Raw genomic sequence first — 18919 nt, 5'->3', positions numbered from 1 at the left:
TTTGGTATAGATGAAGTATCAAATGCCCCTATTGACATGCAAATGCAGGTGTTGTGCAAGGGGTCAAGTATGCCCTTAATTATCTCTTTCACAGGGTCATACAGTACAGACCCGTATTCTAACTTCGAAAGAACAATGCTTCTGTAAAGAAATTTGTTGAGCCATTTTTGAAGAATTTATTTTGAGCTAGTTCTCAATACGAGATACGAATCAAAATACAGGTCATCACACACATATATATATACGTATGTTCATACATCTTTCAGAATTTTTTTTGTACTCAGAAAATGTCAAAATTCTCAAAAATCCGACGTACAAATTGTTGACCAATATAGCAGCACTCTACTGTTATAGCCAAGAATGTGAAAAAATTGCTGCTAAACAACATCAAGAGGGATGTTAAAGAGCTTAAAAAAAGAGACTACTGTAAAATGTTGCAAAAGACTGAAGGAGTTGGAGAAGATTGGTCTTAATGACCAAAAATTCAATATGGGTTATATATTCAATAGATATAAATACCAAGAGAAATGGAAAAATCATGCCCAAAGGATGAAAAGTGGTAGAATTTCAAAACAGTTCATGGATTATAAATCATTTGGTATACAAAGTATGGATCGACCAATGAAAAGATGGGAGTAGAATTAGTAATGCTGGAACAGACCTAAGGTCTAAACCGTGAAAGGGTGAAGAAGAAGAAGATATAAGTCTAACTAAATATATATTTTGTATCATTTCTCTCAACAACATTTTAATATGGTTTCCCTTGATCTATCTATACAAATAATCGAGTAGTTATATTTTTTTATTTATGGAGTAGCACATTTATTTATTCCTAATATTATCTATAATTATTTACAGTTCTGAATAAAATAACTGTATCTTTGTTAGAAGTTATATTCTGATTGTTCAGTGAAGAACTTTGTCCCATCAAATCTAGACATGTACTATTTTTAACTGAAGTTTTGTAACTGCACATTACAACAACGATACATTTGCTTGTTGACTATGTTCAACAAATTTAAAATATAATATTTTTATAAGATAGATTGCAGCAAGTAAGATGATTGAATAAAAATAATGGAAGAATGAAAGCAAATATTTATTTGAACAGTTAAATAATAGTTTAGAAAAAAAAACAGTTCATTTGTATTTTAATTTTTGATAAATGCAGTCTCATAAGATGCAAATAACTAAGAAAAGATTTTTCTCCAATGTCAGTTTCAAACAAAAAAAAAACTATTGTAATATGAATCTGCAGTATAATAATAGATACTTATTATCACTAAGTAATGAAATCAAAATCATGTTTTCACAAAATTCAAGTGATGCATTGTCTATGATCACGCATTCATTATAAAATATGACCTTCAGGTGTTTCTACAATCTCCACACCTCATATAACCAACATCTATTGATGAAAAGAAATAATAATAATTATCATACATCCTCACACATCACTTGAGATTTACAAACTAAAAATTTAATTAAAAACTAGCTCTTGACTTACAGTTTAAATTAAAATTTTAGATATTTTGTAAGTTAGTTATTAAGATATAAATTACAACAAACATAAATGCTTTATTAAAAATAAAACAAATGAATAATTTGTAAATAAATTTTTATATAACTTTAAGTTTTTGTTATAAATAGGTACAGACAAGAAGAAAGACAAATAATGTTATTGATACACAGTTCTCTAATTGTGGTCAACATACTCATGTTAAATGTTAAATAATGTCTCATCATATAGTACATTTTTATAAAGGATTTTTACTTTCTCATTTATACCACTATACTGTGCTAATCATATCAAATTTTGTATATCAAGGATTTTTTTATAAATCTTGATGTTTCATGACCCCCTAACAAAAAAAAACAAAATTTTAATACTGAAAAATTTTAGGATGTAAATATGTTAACCTGTTTTTTGTTCTATATCACCAGACTAAATAGGTGCAATTTGGAATTATGATATCTATTTGTGGAGCATTGATGTCATTTAAATTTAGTGAAAATCGGTTAAGGAGGCAAGAAGATTCAAAGATACAAGGTAAAAAAACATTTTTTTTCTTTTCTGTCATTTCTGGAATATGTATATATATATTATATTCGGGTAATTTCATTCAGGGATTGGGGATTAAATCTAATTTTTGCTTGAAATTTACAAACTGGATAAACCAATTTATGTGATATTTTAGTCAATGACTTCTAAATATGAGTCACTGATGCCATTTAATTATTTTGGTTGCAACTGGTGCGGTGGATGGGGAAATATAGCCACTATGGATCCCATATCTCAAAATTTTACTCAAAGGGTGTAGTTTGATTTTTTCATATACTTTATTTAACGCTAAAAGAAACATACATAAGATAATTTATGATGTTATTTAGTCTTATTCAAACTTCTTAAAGTCAACAAATATTACAAGAAAATCCTTTTTTTATTCTTTTTTTCTCATATTTAGATTCAAAGTTACATACTTGTACTAATTAAATTTTTCCATTACAAATATGTCACTTCATGTATATATTCAGGTAATTTCATTCAGGGATGTGGGAATAATAAGCCTAATTTTTTTTGCAGTCATTGTTTTGCTCGATATCTTCAAACCAGAGTAACCAATTTATGAAATTTCATAGAATGACATCTGAATAAAGGTCTTTGTTATTATTTAATTTTGGTTACAAATTGGCCAAGTAGGTAGAGGAATACAGTCCTCATGGATCCTGTATTTCAAAATTTTACCTAATAAGTTGAATAATCTTTTAAAAAATAATTCTTTACTTTCTTTCATGCTTGTACACTTTAATATAATCTACTTAATTCTCCTCCAAACTAGTAGTAGTCTATTGAGGACAAAGTCCTCACCCGTATAATTATGCAACTCTTTCCTTACTTTTTTTAAAATTACGTCTTCATTTTCCAACAATTACAAGCATGTGTTAAATATCGTTATCGCAATTCTAAATCCTTCTTCAGTTCATTAATATCAATAAAAAATTAAGTGACCAAATATGTTTACAAAGACAAAAAAAAAAATGTTTACAAAGCTAATGATGCTTATAGATGTACGACTGCATACATGTTCTAGTGTTGGTTAAGCGTAGTGATGCTGCTGCTATTGTCTTGTAATAATTTAACAGCACAATCATCACAGTAAATGGAATTTAAAGATAGACATATCTTCAATCCTTCAAAATAAAGTTTGACTTGAACAGTGACATTTTATTTACAGTCCAATGTAATTTTACAGTCCACAATAAATAAATAAATTTATAAACAGTCATTGAAATGCAAGATTTGATTTAAATCAAATAATTTATGTATCTAACCAATTGTAGACCACAGTTAAAGACTATGTTAAGAATTCCAGACATATAATCTGAAATAAAAACTTAAAAAAAACATCAAGATAAAAAATCAATAAACCTCCAAAACTAAACCTTAGAATCAAACACCAACAGTAATAATTGAAGAACATAAGAAAGAAGCCGTAATAAAAAAGGAAGTTTGACAAGGATGTTCCCTATCCCCGTTACTTTTTAATCTTACAAGAACTAGCAGTTAATGATGTAAAAGAACAATTTAGATTCGACGTAACAGTACAAGGTGACAAGATAAAGCTGCTACGATTTTCTGATGATATAGTAATTCTAGTTGAAAGTAAAAAAGATTTAGAAGAAACAATGAATGGCATGGATGAAGTCCTATGCAAGAACTACCGCATGAAAATAAACAAGAACAAAACGAAAGTACCGAAATGTAGTAGAAATAATGTAGATGGACCACTGAATGTAAAAATAGGGCGAGAAAAAACTACGAAGGTTCTTCGTAGTTTTTTTCGTAGTTCATCATAGTCACAAATAACAAATCTTGTTATTTGTGAAGTAGAACTACTAAAGATGGATGAAGCAGAAGCGAAATAAAATGCCAAGTAACACAGGCAAAATGAGCTTTCAGTCAAAAATATAATCTGCTTATATAAAAAATGAATTTAAATGTCAGGAAAACATTTATGAAAGTATATGTTTGGAACAGCTTTATATGGAAGCGAAACTTGGATGATCACAGTACCTGAGAAGAAAAGATTAGAAACTTTTGAAATGTGGTGCTATAGGAGAATGTTAAAATCAGATGGGTAGATAAAGTAACAAATGAAGAGGTGTTCCACCAAATTGATGAAGAAAGAAGAATTTGGAAAAATATAGTTTAAAAGAAGATACAGACTTGTAGGCCATATATTAGTGCATCCTGGAATAGTCACTTTGATATTGGAAGGACAAGTAGAAGGGAAAAATTGTGCAGGCAGGCAATGTTTGGAATATGTAAAACAAATTGTTAGGGATGTAGGATGTACGGAGTATACCGAAATGAAATGTCTGGTTCTAGATAGGTAAGGGAATCTTGGAGAGCTACATCAAACCAGTCAAATGACTGAAAACAAAAAAAAAAATAAGATTTCACTTATTTTTTGGTAAGGTAATTGCTTTCTACTCTGAAAAATGTTGTTCTTGGCTTATATTTATGTATGAAGTGAGGACATAAATTTCTGTTATAGAATTCAGTTGTAATAAAAATTGTGTAAGGATGTAGTGGATGAAGTTGGTTCATTACTTCTACTGCTTTGCATTGTTATGAATTCTAATACTGTTTTTATTCAAACATTTATGCAATATTAAATAGTAATAGACTGTGGTTTACGAAATAAAACAAAATTTGTTAACTAGAGTAATATAAGACAAAACAATGATTAAGATAAAAATGTGAGAAACAGAATTGTTAAATAGAAAGCAGAACACTATTCAACACACGCTCTGCAGATATGTTAGTGCTCCTGTACATCTTATATAGTGTTGATAGTTGATATCTGCAAATTATATTTTTTTAATAATAAACTTTATTTGTATAAGTACCACTTGTTCATTACAAAGAAATTGAAAATAAAAACGAAATATTTTTATTTTCTTAAAAATACAATCTTTTATGAATTTATATATTTAATTCTCAATTTATCATTATGTTATTATGTAATTTATATTAATTTTTTTTTTTACAAACTACTCATTTAGGTGGCAAACAAAAACATTAAACAATTAGAATCATAAAAAAATTAATATCAGAACAAAAAATCAACATTTTATTTCATCATTATAAAATTACAAATAAAAAAATCGATTAAAAATTTAAGCTGAAGTTTTATATCAACTGCTTTATAAATGCAATTATGAAAAAGATCAAGCTAAAGTCTTCTATAATTCAAAGATTTTAGTAATGTCTTCTTAATTCCTGCCATTTACAGTACAAAAACTAGACACATCATTAGAAGTTTCTTAGTTTTTCTGTGGTTGGACATTATGGCTGCTGCTGTATATTTTAGTTTCTTCCAATTTATGTTCAGCTCATTTTAAAATAAACTTGGCAATTATTTATCTGTTTGTTGTTCACTAATTTGTAATTGATAGTTTAATCATTATTTTTCCTTTTTTTCTTTTTTTAGTTTTTTTCTTGGTACTTTATTTTATTTTTTGTATTCTTTGTCATTTCTAAGTGAACTCCTGAGTTGATATGAGGATTATAACTGATATTTACTAATTTGATATTATTACAATTATCTCCTATTAATTTGAAACAAAACTAGGCCTTCAATTTTGAAATTTTCTTCCATAGATTACTGAATATTTGTCAATTAAAGAATTTGCCTATTTGATACCAATTTTTGTACATCTTTGAGCTAGGTTATCCAATTCAGTTTGTTTTATTTCTTCAAGTCATCCAATACTATTAATATTTTGAAAAAATAAATTTTATATTGGTTTTCATTAGGTATTTTCTTTAATTTTAACAATAGTTTCAATATAAATATATGTTCTGCCATATATCTAATTGCATGAACAGAATTAATAATAATAATAACTACAGTGCTTCTGCTGCCCTTAAAGCAAAATATCTGGTTGTTTAATTATTAGATGAAAAATTCTCTAGGGATAATCAAATGATTTCATTAATAGCAAAATCAAAGAGTACTGTTTTTGCTTTGAATCGCCTTAAAACATTAAATGTATTTTTATTATTAAATATTACCTTTACATATCTTTTTTTTTGTCTTTAGTCATTTGACTGGTTTGATGCAGCTCTCCAAGATTCCCTATCTAGTGCTAGTTGTTTAATTTTGGTATACCCCCTACATCATACATCCCTAACGATTTGTTTTACATATTCCAAACGTTGCCTGCCTACACAATTTTTTCTTTCTACCTGTCCCTCCAATATTAAAGCGACTATTCCAGGATGCCGCCTTTAAGTCTTTATGAGGCCTTTAAGTCTGTCTCTTCTTTTAGCTATATTTTTCCAAATGCTTCTTTCTTCATCTATTTGCTGCAACACCTCTTCATTTGTGACTTTATCCACCCATCTGATTTTTAGCATTCTCCTATAGCACCACATATTTCAAAAGCTTCTAATCTTTTCTTCTCAGATACTCCGATTGTCCAAGTTTCACTTCCATATAAAGCAACACTCCAAACATATACTTTCAAAAATCTTTTCCTGACATTAAAATTAATTTTTGATGTAAACAAATTATATTTATGACTGAAGGCTCATTTCGCTTGTGCTATTCGGCATTTTATATCGCTTCTGTTTCATCCATCTTTAGTAATTCTACTTCCCAAATAACAAAATTCTTCTACCTCCATAATCTTTTCTTCTCCTTTTTTTACATTCAGTGGTCAATCTTTGTTATTTCTACTACATTTCATTACTTTTGTTTTGTTCTTGTTTATTTTCATGCGGTAGTTCTTGCATAGGACTTTCATGCCATTCATTGTTTCTTCTAAATTGTTTTTACTCTCAACTGGAATTACTATATCATCAGCAAATCATAGCATCTTTATCTTTTCATCTTGTACTGTTACTCCAGATCTAAATTGTTCTTTAAAATCATTAACTGCTAGTTCTATGCAAAGATTAAAATGTAACGGGGATAGGGAACATTCTTGTCGGACTCCCTTTTTTATTACGGCTTCTTTCTTATGTTCTTCACTTATTACTATTGCTGTTTGGTTCCTGTAAATGTTAGCAAATTGTTATTCTGGCTCTGTATCTGAACACTAATTTTTTTTAAATGCTGAACATTTTATTCTTATCTATGTTGTCGAATCCCTTTTCTAGTTCTATAAATGCCAAGTATGTTGGTTTTTTCTTTAATCTTCCTTCTACTATTAATTTGAGCGCTAAAATTGCTTCCCTTGTCCCTATACTTTTCCTGAAACCAAATTGTCTTTTCCTAACACTTCTTCCACTCTCCTCTCAATTCTTCTGTTTAGAATTCTAGTTAAGATTTATGATGCATGACTAGTTAAACTAATTGTTCTGTATTCTTCACCTTTACATATCATCCCATCTAAATTATAACATCATCTTTCATACTTAGGGTTCCTGCAAAAAATCTCAACAAATCTTCAAGATACAAAAATAGGTTAAAAGAAAATTAACATTGTTTGGCACCCCTAAGTATGAATCATATAGACTAGTATTTAGGCAATTAAAAATGTTATCTTATTCGGTTTTTTTTTATATTTATGAATGTACAGTGTTTGCTAAAAAAAAGTAGTCATCAGTTATTCATAAAAAAATATAATAACAATATGTACCCCTATCAAACCAGAAATGAGAAATGTGTTCCTGTTAATTCAACAACACCTTTGATATACAAGCCTTGCTTTAAAAAATTACCAAACCATCTAAAAAATATATTATATTATCAGTTCTATTAATTTAAATAAATTATTTTAAAATTCCCTTTGGTTTTAACCAACTCAAATTTATATTTATGTTAATAAATATTTAAATTAATCAAGTCGCATCCTAGCAAGCAGTCTATAATTATTTCTAAAAAATAAATTCTCATTTATTTACTTCTTAAATTATTCTTTTTTTACTGATTTTCTTTTTTTTAAGGGCTTTTACATAGATCTCTATTTCATCAGAATATATAAATATGTGATTATTTATTAAAAACATAAATAAATATTTATATATCAGTGGCTGAGATGGTAAACTCATGTGTTTTTAATTAAAACTGTATACAATCATATGTTTTGATGAAAGTGATCAGTATACAGAACAGAGGGTGAAGTAATGATGTAAGCGATAAGTAAAGGAAAATTTATTTATATATATGTTAAATACTATTTTAACAAACAAACTGGTAGAAGGAGATTGTTGAGAAGAAAGAACAAAACCTATAATTGGAAGTGATATACAACTGACAAGAGTACAAGAGATTGGTCCAGAGTATCAAAAGTTTCCAAGACTACGCAAAGAAAAAACAGAATCAAACACCTGATTAAAGAATGGAAAAGCTCAATCCAAGAGGATTACGAAGAAAAAAAAGAAGTTGAAAAAGAAATGTCCCGTAGTAGGCCATAATGAAAAATATTTTAGCTATTAGCTAAATTAATAGCTAAAATTAATTTAGCTATTAATTTCATTATTTTTTATGTTTATATTTGGTAATGATACATATGAATACTATAAAAGCATTCAACATCTTTCTTATCTTTTTTTTTTAACTGTATATTGATGGTATTTAAATTTACTGTTTAAAGATATTTGATACAGGGATGAAATAAAAAAGAAAAAGTAATATAATTATTATTATTATCATTATATGATGGCCTGCATGGTGGATTGGTAGTGTCTCTTCCTTTCATCTAGTAGGTCCTTCAGTTCAAACTCCAGTTAAACTTTACATTTTTTACTTGCTGAAATACTTAATCCTCATAAGCAGCTGAAATTACGTGGTTAGTCATAGTTGCTTAAAAAAAGTAAATAAATAATTTTTAAGTCAGTGTGGTGAAAAAAGTGAAGGTGTCTCCAAAACCAAAACCATCCAAGTACAATCAAAATGTATTATACAATACACTTTGATCGTTTTAGGATGCAGATATATAACTCCACATTAAGCAAATCAAATACGGTAGCAGAAAATCACTTTAATAATCTCTTTCTTTCCTCATTAAGCCTGACCTGGATGCTTGTTATTCTTGAGAATAGTTAAGCCATTTTCGGAGTAACTGATTGCTCGTATCAGGTTGCTGAAAACCGTTTTCGTTATGACCCATAACATTACACATTATCTTTATTACAACATATATTGGTAACTAAGTCCCTTCATTTTTTCAGTTTTAGCTTCTCTTTTTTTTTCAAAGGTTCATGTACCAAATTTTATTTAGCTTTCTTTTTTTCTCTTAAAGTTTTCCTACATTTTTTAATCCTTTTTGAGTGATTTTCTCTCGTTTCATGTGTACATTTTGCTGCTCCATCTTATTGTTCTGGAATATTTTAATGTTTTTGATAGTTTTTCTATATTTTTAATATCTTCTGAAGTTATTTGTTTCTCTTTTAAATCTTTAGAAGTTTCTGCAATCCATTATATTTTTAACTTTTTATTTACAAAGCAATCAAATATTTTCTTTGTTAATCTATTTTTTTTTTTGTCTTCAGTCATTTGATTGGTTTGATGCTGCTCTCCTAGATTCCCATATCTAGTGCCAGTCATTTCATTTTGGTATACCCCCTACTTCCTACATCCCTAACAATTTGTTTTACATATTCCAAATGCTACCTATCTGCACAATTTGTCCCATCTACCTGCCCCGCTAATATGAAAGCGGCTATTCCAGGATGCCTTAAGATATGGCCTATAAGTCTGTCTCTTCTTTTAAACTATTTTTTTTCCAAATGCTTCTTTCTTCATCAATTTGCTGTGAAACTTCTTCATTTGTCACCTTATCCACCCATCTGATTTTTAACATTCTTCTATAGCACCGTATTTCAAAAACATCTAATCTTTTCTTCTCAGGTACTCTGATCAGGCCAAGTTTCATTTCATATAAAGCTACACTACAAACATATATTTTCAAAAATGTTTTCCTAACATTTAAATTAACTATTTATATAAGCAGATTATATTCTTGATGGAAAGCTTATTTTGCCTATGCTACTCTCCATTTTATTTTGCTCCTATTTCATTCATATTTTATAGTTCTACTTCCCAAATAACAAAATTCTTCTACCTTCAGAGTCTTTTGTCATCCTATTTTTATATTCAGTGGTCCGTCTACTTTATTTCTACTACATTTCATTATTTTTTTTTTTGTTCTTTTTTATATTCATGCAGTAGTTATTGCATAGGAACATGCCATTCATTGTTTCTTCTAAATCTTTTTTACACTCAGCTAAAATTACTATATCATCACCAAATCATAGCATCTTTACCTTTTCATCTTGCTCTGTTACTCCAGATCTAAATAGTTCTTTAACATGATTAACTACTAGTTCTATGTAAAGATTAAAAAGTAACAGGGATAGGGAAATCCTTGTCTGCCCTTTTTTATTACTGCCTCTTTTTTATGCTCTTCAATTATTACTGTATTGCAGTTTGGTTCCTGCAAATGTTAACAACTGTACTTCTATCTCTATACTTGAACCCTACGTTTGTTGAAATGCTGAACATTCTACTCCAGTCTACATTATCAAATGCCTTTTCTAAGTCTATAAATGCCATGTGGTTTGTTTTTCTTTAATCTTTCTTTTACTATTAATCTGATCACTAGTGACCAGTTAATCTATTATACATTCTATAAAAGTGGCTATAAAATTTTTCTTTCTGTTTTATTTATACACATATTAGAGAATCTTTCAGTTTGTTTGTATAGTTTTTCATCAAGTTTTATTTTTCAGCTTCTTTGGTTTTTCTAGGGGGGTCTTTTTGCAACATTCTTCTTTTGTACTTTTTACAAAACTTTATTATGGAGAGATAAGCAGTCAGAGGTATATAAACCTTCTGATTTAAATACAGTATTTATAATATCTTAATTTTTCACTTCTGGGTAAGGACTTTTTATAGCTTTTTTACTGCTTCATTATAGCTGTGATAGAATATATACCTAACTGTTGCTACCATTTTTTTTTTCATATAATGTATAACTATGAACATATACATATTTATTTTAAAAACAATCATATCTATTATAATTATTACATAAATAGTTATATAAACATGAACAGTCATATCAGATATCTTTTACTAAAAATTAATAATTTTATTTGAATTTTAAAAATAATAATATTTCCAAAACTCATATCTTAACAATTTTAATTGTTATTATTTAGATACCTTCAATGGTTGGTATGAAGTTCCCACCCAGGCAACAAGTGGTGTATAGTAACAACACAATTCAAATAAAATTATCACATATTTAAGAATCATTTCAGAGAGAATACTCATTTTTTTAATTATATTTGTTTATTAATTATATTGTTATATGTTTGTAACTTACAAAAACAATAAGAGTGTAATGATACAATTGTTTTGTGTCTGTGTATGGAATATTTTTTTAAAAAATAAACTCAAATAATAAATAAATGAACAGATCAAATCCGATTCATTTTTCAAATCACATTTAAAATACAGGAAATTAAATCCAAGCATAGGGATTTTTTTGTTTATTTCTATGTTGTGGATACACTACTTGACCATACAAATCTTTTAGTTGTCTGTGTAATAGGAGGTTATTGCTCTTTGGTTATTTAGTAATTTTCATGTTATAAGTAGTGTTTTGTGGAAGTTTATTTAATTTTGTATTACAAAATCATATCATATTTTATATTAATCATATTTAATTTTTTCATTAATCTTATTTTTTATTTTTTTTCTGTGTCTTGAATACATAATGGAAATAACTACAAGAAAATATTAAAAAACTGTTTCTCTTTCTGAACTACAAGATTGACACAATGACAAATAGCTTCCGAGTGTGATGTTGATCTGCTACATATCAACATTATTATTGTTGGTCTGCTACCCCAACCGCTGTTGGTATGCTTGGTCTTCTGTTGATGTGAGTGAATGGTAAATTAAATTGAGTTGTTAAAAACAATTTAACAAAACTTGTTCCTTTTTAACTCAAAGTAAAGGCAAATGTGTCTGTAAAAGAAAAACTACTCTAACACAGGAACAGTTATTAGCAGGAAAAAGTAAACTTGATCCAAAATTATTTGTTATGGATTTAAATTGAGAATTAGCAGCCAATGGAACATATTTACACGTGAGAAGTATTTGATATAATCTTTTTACAGCTGATAGGAAAGCTCATCACCTAGCCAAAAAACATTTTAATACCAGCAATGTGCAAAAAAAGGCATAATGTGGGCCAAAAAACAAATAATTGGATCAAAGAAGACCGAAAAAATATTACATTTTCAGACAAGTCAAATTTTTATGTTCAGGGGTAAAGGTTTCTATATGTTAACGTTCCCATAAAAAAACCTTTTGTGGTTTTTTCACATTTGAAGGCCCTTGTTCATTACTTCCAGTAGACGGTATGTTGAAAAATTATAATATCAAGATTTTGAAGGAAAAAGTTGTGAAACAACTTCAAAACAGATTCCCACAAGGCAACAGAATGTTCCAACAAGATTTGGCACAGCGCTGTACTGCCCAAGATTTGAATGAGAATGAAACATAAAAGTGATAATATGGCCGGGTAACTCTCCAGACCGATTGAAAATCTTTGAGTAATAGTCAAACAATGACTCTCAAAAATGAACTGACCTCATTAAAGCAATAATATAGGTATGATGACGTCAACCCACTAGGTTGGCCTAGTGGTGAACGCGTCTTCCCAAATCAGCTGATTTGGAAGTCAAAAGTTCCAGCATTCAATTCCTAGTAAATTCAGTTACTTTTATACAGATTCGTTACTTAGATCGTGGATACCGGTGTTCTTTGTCGATCGGGTTTCAATTAACCAAACATCTCAGAAATGGTGAAACTGAGTTTGCACAAGACTGCACTTCACTTACACTCATACATATCATCCTCATTCATCCTCTTAAGTAATACCTGAACGGTAATACCCGAAGGCTAAACAGGAAAAAAGAAACAAAAGGTACGATGAAGAAATGAAAAAAAATTTATACTTGGCTGCACTTGTTGAATCGATACCAATTTGTATATGTGAAGTGATTAATAATTAAAAAAGATTATATTAATCACTAGATATTCACAGATTTACAGGGGAATGATTTTTTTCTAAATAAAGATACTTTTTATTAAATAACACCTGTGTTTGTTTTAATTTTGAATGCTACAGTACATATTTAGAAAAAAGCAACCGGCAACAGTTACTGAAAGAGTTTTGTGAATTTTGAAAATATAATTATTTGGTTTTTCATTATATAAATTGATAAATTATACCACGTGGTGTTATTGATAAAAACCAAACCATATCATGATTCCATAATCAGCTTATGTTTTATTTTTTACAGTTATAGAAATGAGACAAAGAATATAAGTTATAAAAAAAAACAATTTTTTTTTTTATATAAAATTATTTAAATTTGTTTTTCATACATAATTTTGAAAAATTTTTCATAAAAATTAATTTTTTTATATCTAACTTTTAATTTTCTTTCCTAATCTATTTACAGATTATTTTATTTTAAATATTCAAATTTCTTCAAGTTATTCCAAAGTGTTATTTATTTTTTTATTATTTATCTTAAGCGATAAAAAAGGTAATTAGTCGAAATTTATAAAGAGAACATTGTATTTTATTTTACACCATTAACTTTACAATACACAAGTTTTTGAAAAAAAAAACACAAATGTTTTACCGTTTTAGTTTAGGAATAAAACTTAAGATTTTCATAAAATAGTTATCAAAAAGAAAAGTGAAATCACTTTCGACCAGAAATATACATTTATAACTAATAAATTTTGAATATTCAACAATTCATGTTTGTTTTTCTTTTTTTTAATTAAGATTTGCGACAAAAAATCAAATAATAAAAAAAATATAAAAAAGAATAAAGTCCAATCAATATAAATACGCATAAAATAAAAAAAAACACATCTTGTAACTCAATAACCAGCATACTGGCAAAAAACAATAAAAATGTAAACCGAAGGATTTTTTTAAAAATTATTTTACATCAGCTGATGCGTATAAAAATAAAGCATTAGATTACTAATCCGACCTACGTAGACGTGGCATTTTCCCGATACAAATCATTCATCTCATCCTGTGAAGCAATACCTAATGGTGGTTCCGGAGGTTAAACAAACAAAAAAAAACCCGGCCTTTTTGTTTTCGAATTTTGTTGAGTTTCTCTTTTATGTTTCGTTGGTTATTTGTGTTATCGGTTGTTTAGTTCGTTGTTTTATGTTATTCTGTTACTTTCGTTAAATTTTCTTTCGTTTTGTGTTAATTCGTTCGAGCAAGTGAGTACCGCATCGGTTAGTACACCTTGCGGACTAATTTTATTATTAGTGGACTTATTTGGAGTTAGTTTTCGTTGTAATTGACGTTAGTTAACCGTTCTGTTTATGTTTATTACATTTTCGTCGCTTATTGTATCGATTAACCTGTTTATTTTTGTTTGATATTAGTCGGCCTACGGTTGTCAGGGGTTGTTTACTTGGCAATCGCAGCCGATTGGTTTGTTTACATCGGTTGTTTACATTCGAGCTATAGAATTTACTCAGTCGAATTCTCGGACTAGAACATTTTTATTAAATTTACTCGACTTATTTTGTAATTTTTTTTCTGTTGTTGATGATCTCATGAGTGAACCCGAAAGGACCGGGGGTAACGCTCATGGAGAGGGCGTTAACTCCAGTGGGAAGGCAGCGATCCGGTTGTCCTCGAAAGTTTCTCGTGGGACAGTGGTACAGACAGTGCGGATAGTGTTGACCGTGAGTCGCACTAGCCTAGCGATCTGTCGCTAGGCAAGTAGAGGCTTCGAGAAAGAAATCTGTGCAGGTGAATATGTCTGAGCGTCGCCAGAAACGAGCCAAAGCCCTGAACATGGAATTAAGCGATGACAATGTCATCAGCGAGTGTGATATTTATTTCCCCCCTTTCCCGGAGGTTTCTGCCTGCGAGGAGGTGTAGTCTTTACCGATGGGGAAAACATCTAATAGGTGGTTGCGGCTTTCCCCCCTAATAGCGGAGGAACAAAAAAAGCCTCGAGCGGCAGCTTGTGGACTCTTAAAGAGGTCTGGTCGAGGTTCTGCTGGATCGACTTCACTGGAGGTGGTGGTGAAGGCGGTCTCTATGTCCCGAATGTCTATTGGCGAGAAGGGTTAAGAGGGGAAAGTGTCTTGCCTTTAACGTGTCTTGTCTTCTTCGATGCGTAAAAGAGTTGAGCGACTCTGTCAGTAAGTATGCCGACACTAAGTCTAAGACTGCACACGGAATATGGACGAGTTAACTGGAACGATGGAAAAAAAATTTTTAATAAATAATAATTCAATAATAACAATAAAAAAATATCAGAAGTTATAATGAAATAAAATTTTATGTAGTTTTCATTTAAAAAAAATGAGTATATGTAATTTAACAGGCGTACAAGGAAGTCATGCGGTATACAAATCAGAGTTTTTTTTATAGCTTTGATTAAGCCAGGTTTAAGTAAGCGGGGCCGACCTCCATGGCGTGAGTGATTGCATCTCGGCCTTTCATCCGGAGGTCCCGGGTTCAAATCCCGGTCAGGCATGGCATTTTCACACGCTAAAAAAAAAATTATCATTCATTTCATTATCTGAAGTAATACCTAACGGTAGTCCCGGAGGTAAAAAAAAAAATTAAGTTAGTAAAAATCTAATAAAAAATTAATTTTATTTATTGTAATGTATAGTTTGTTTAAAAAAAATATATTGTAACTTTAAATTAAATTAATAAATAAATAAAAGGGGATAAAAAATAATACTTTTTGTAAGAATCGACCATTAAAAGATAGTCACCTAAAGAAAAAAAAAGAGGTAGACCTAAAAATGATGGATGTATTACATATTTAATAATTTCACGATTATAAAACTGAAATGATACAAAACAAAATTAATTTTAAAAAACTAATTTCGTTATGAGATATAGAATTATAAAATAAAATAAAAAATAATAACAATAAAAAATAAAATTGTATTCGAAACAGACATAAAATAAAGTATTTTTGGATGTATACAAATACAAAGTTTTCCCTACAATAATATATGAAAAAAAATTCTCCGGAAATAAAAAAAAATATTAATATTTTATATCTTCGCGGCGTAAATATTTCTTGCTTATTTTTTTCTTTTCTTTTTTTCATAAATTACGAACGAGTTTATTTTCTAAACGTATATATAATGTATTATTCTTTGTAACAATACAAAATATTTTTATATCCTTTGAATTTTCACCCGGATGGAAACTTTCATCATTCTTGTGTTAGATACAAAGGGAACAACACTCTATCTATCTATGTGTGTTTTTTATAATGTTAAGCGTATAATGTGTTTATATTTCTGTTAAAATTTATTTAAAAAAATTAAGTTTAAAACATTTTAATTACGTTACTAAACTTTTATTTATTATTATAAAAAAATAAATATGATTGAATATCCGAACCGAATAAGAAAATTTCTGTTATTATTAGGATTTAATACAAAGTATCCAAATACAATACAGAAAAAAGGTATGGTATACATAATCTTATCGTTATATATACAAACTGAATGTATAAAATCGTTAATCGATAATTGGGAAGATACAAAATTAAGATTTGAAATATCGGAACATTTTTTTTATATAATAACATGTACATTAATAACAATGGAATTTGCATTTAATCGAAAAAATATTGAAAATTTATTAAACATATCGGAAAATTACTTTTTTAGTTACGATTTAAAATTTTCTAAATATGAAATTATGGCAGATAAAATAATTAAAAATATTAATAAGAAAGTTTTTATAATCTACATAATTTTATCGGTGCAAGTAATAAGTATGATTTTTTCGCCGATAATTATATTAATATATTCTTTAATTAATGAGAAAAATATTTTAATAAAAGATTATCCTTTACCGCTATCGCAAAGTTACGAATGTAAAAATATATTTATATACTTAATAATATATATACTACAATCGATTTATTTGTCGGGCGATTTAATGTTGGCATACTGTTTTAATAATTCATGTATTTTTGCCATGCAAAGAATAACGTATGAAGAAAAGTTATTTATATGTATGTTAAATTATATCGATTATTTATTTTATGAAAAAAATAATAAAGATTCGAATAAAAAAATTAATTTTGATTTAAAAAATTTAAATAGACAAATTATTAGTCATCATCAGACTATTTACAGGTATTTTTTTTTTTTAATATTTATTAGTTAAAATATTTAGATATATCTTCATTTTTACCTATGTATTTTTACCTATATATTTTCCTGACCGATTCATCAATGTTCATCAAAAACTACTAAAGATAAATTCATTAAAATGTTTATACGTATTCTTACGGTGTAAGCACCCTAAAAATGATTTTTTTGAAAATTCCGAGTTTAAAGGGTAAAATGGAATAACAATGAAATTTACTACTTTTTTTTTTAATTCCCAGTACAAATGAAGATATGAACTTGATTTTTGATGTATGTAATTTTCGTATGAATATCTAAAAACTATTTTTTTTAGATTTTTTAAAAATTTTGAGTTTAAAGGTTTAAAATAGATTTTCAATTTTTTTGAAACCCGGCTATTTTTTTTTTTAGTTCTCGGTAAAAAATGAAAATATCAACTTCATTTTTGGTGTGTATATTTTTCATGAAAATATTTATAAACTAATTTCTAGAATTTTCGTAATTCGATTTTGAAAGGGGTGAAGAAAAGTAAAAAAAATGTTAACAATAACTGTAAATTTTCCTCATTTCGGATTATATTAAACGAGATATTTACTAGAGTGGTGCTTGAAAATTACCATCAGATAAATATTTAAAAACAATTTTGGGTTTTTTTTAATTTAAAAACTTTTAAGGGGTGTGATAGTGTCCGACGCGGGGGCTCAACCAACACATCCACTATTACTGTATGTGTGACGCGACTGGCTGCACCTATTTCCAGTAACTTGATTAAAAAACATGAAATAAAAAAAATATATTTTTTTTTTTAAAGTGAGAAATGAAGTAACTCCTAGTGGTGTTTATCAACGCTAAGAACCGGGCAAAATACATTTTTACCCGTACGAAGTACGGGTTATCAGTTATAACTAATTTTTTTAAGATGGAACCCCGATGTTTTGAAACCCACATTCTTCAGATCATTCAAAGCTTCTGGTCCTGTACTGACCAGAAGAAGTTCCTGGTCCTGTTGCTCTGAAGAAATTAATATACATACATTGATGGTTTTTTTAATAATTTTAACAGGCGTTCGTTGTTATTTATCATTATTATTCTCACAAGCATGAGTTTAATGAACACAGGGGATCCAAGGGTAGAAGTTCCCCCTGGCTAAAAGGGAAGGGCAAATGAAGGGAGCCCTGACCGGCTAAAATCCCGTAACCGCGGCGGCAAATGCAAGTAATTCATGTAGCACCGGCGAAGCCGCGACGGGTCTGGTAGTATATATACATAAAAACTGGCAAAATATTGCGTGACTTTCCCGGCTATTAATAACAAAACTTGCCGGCCTCCGCAGCGCGAGTGGTAGCGTCTCGGCCTTTCATCCGGAGGTCCCGGGTTCGAATCCCGGTCAGGCACGGCATTTTCACACGCTACAAAAATTTCATTCATTTCATTCTTTGAAGCAATACCTAACGGTAGTCCCGGAGGTAAAAAAAAATAAGACTTAAAAAATTTGGAATAGAGAAATAAAAAAAATTATAAAAAAATAGATATATATATATATATAAATATTAGAGGTGTGGAATTTTTAAGAAAAACGTTTCCAAAAATATTCATATGTAGGTTAAACTTACAAAATACGCTTAAGTAAATTTTTTTTAAATCTAACAGGTTTTAATTAAAATAAAATTTTCAAAAAAACTTTTCCACATTTTAGCCCCTGGGTCAATGTTTTTAGAAAA

The 18919-nt window shown here is 28.6% G+C and overlaps 1 protein-coding gene across 3 annotated transcripts in view; it reads left to right on the top strand.

Annotated features, from left to right (window-relative positions):
- The window catches only part of LOC142333060 (odorant receptor 43a-like), a 46731-nt gene that overhangs the window by 2243 nt on the left and 25569 nt on the right, over window positions 1-18919 (top strand). For all 3 annotated transcript variants that reach the window (XM_075379878.1, XM_075379879.1, XM_075379877.1), the window contains exon 2: window positions 1945-2050. The gene's annotated coding sequence lies outside the window, so the exon portion shown is untranslated. The remainder of the gene's footprint in view (window positions 1-1944; window positions 2051-18919) is intronic.

Source organism: Lycorma delicatula, chromosome 12, assembly GCF_047948215.1.
Source record: "Lycorma delicatula isolate Av1 chromosome 12, ASM4794821v1, whole genome shotgun sequence".
Taxonomy (NCBI): Eukaryota; Metazoa; Arthropoda; class Insecta; order Hemiptera; family Fulgoridae; genus Lycorma; species Lycorma delicatula.
The sequence above is the reverse complement of the archived record's forward strand: the minus strand, read 5'-3'. Positions and strand labels throughout refer to the sequence as shown.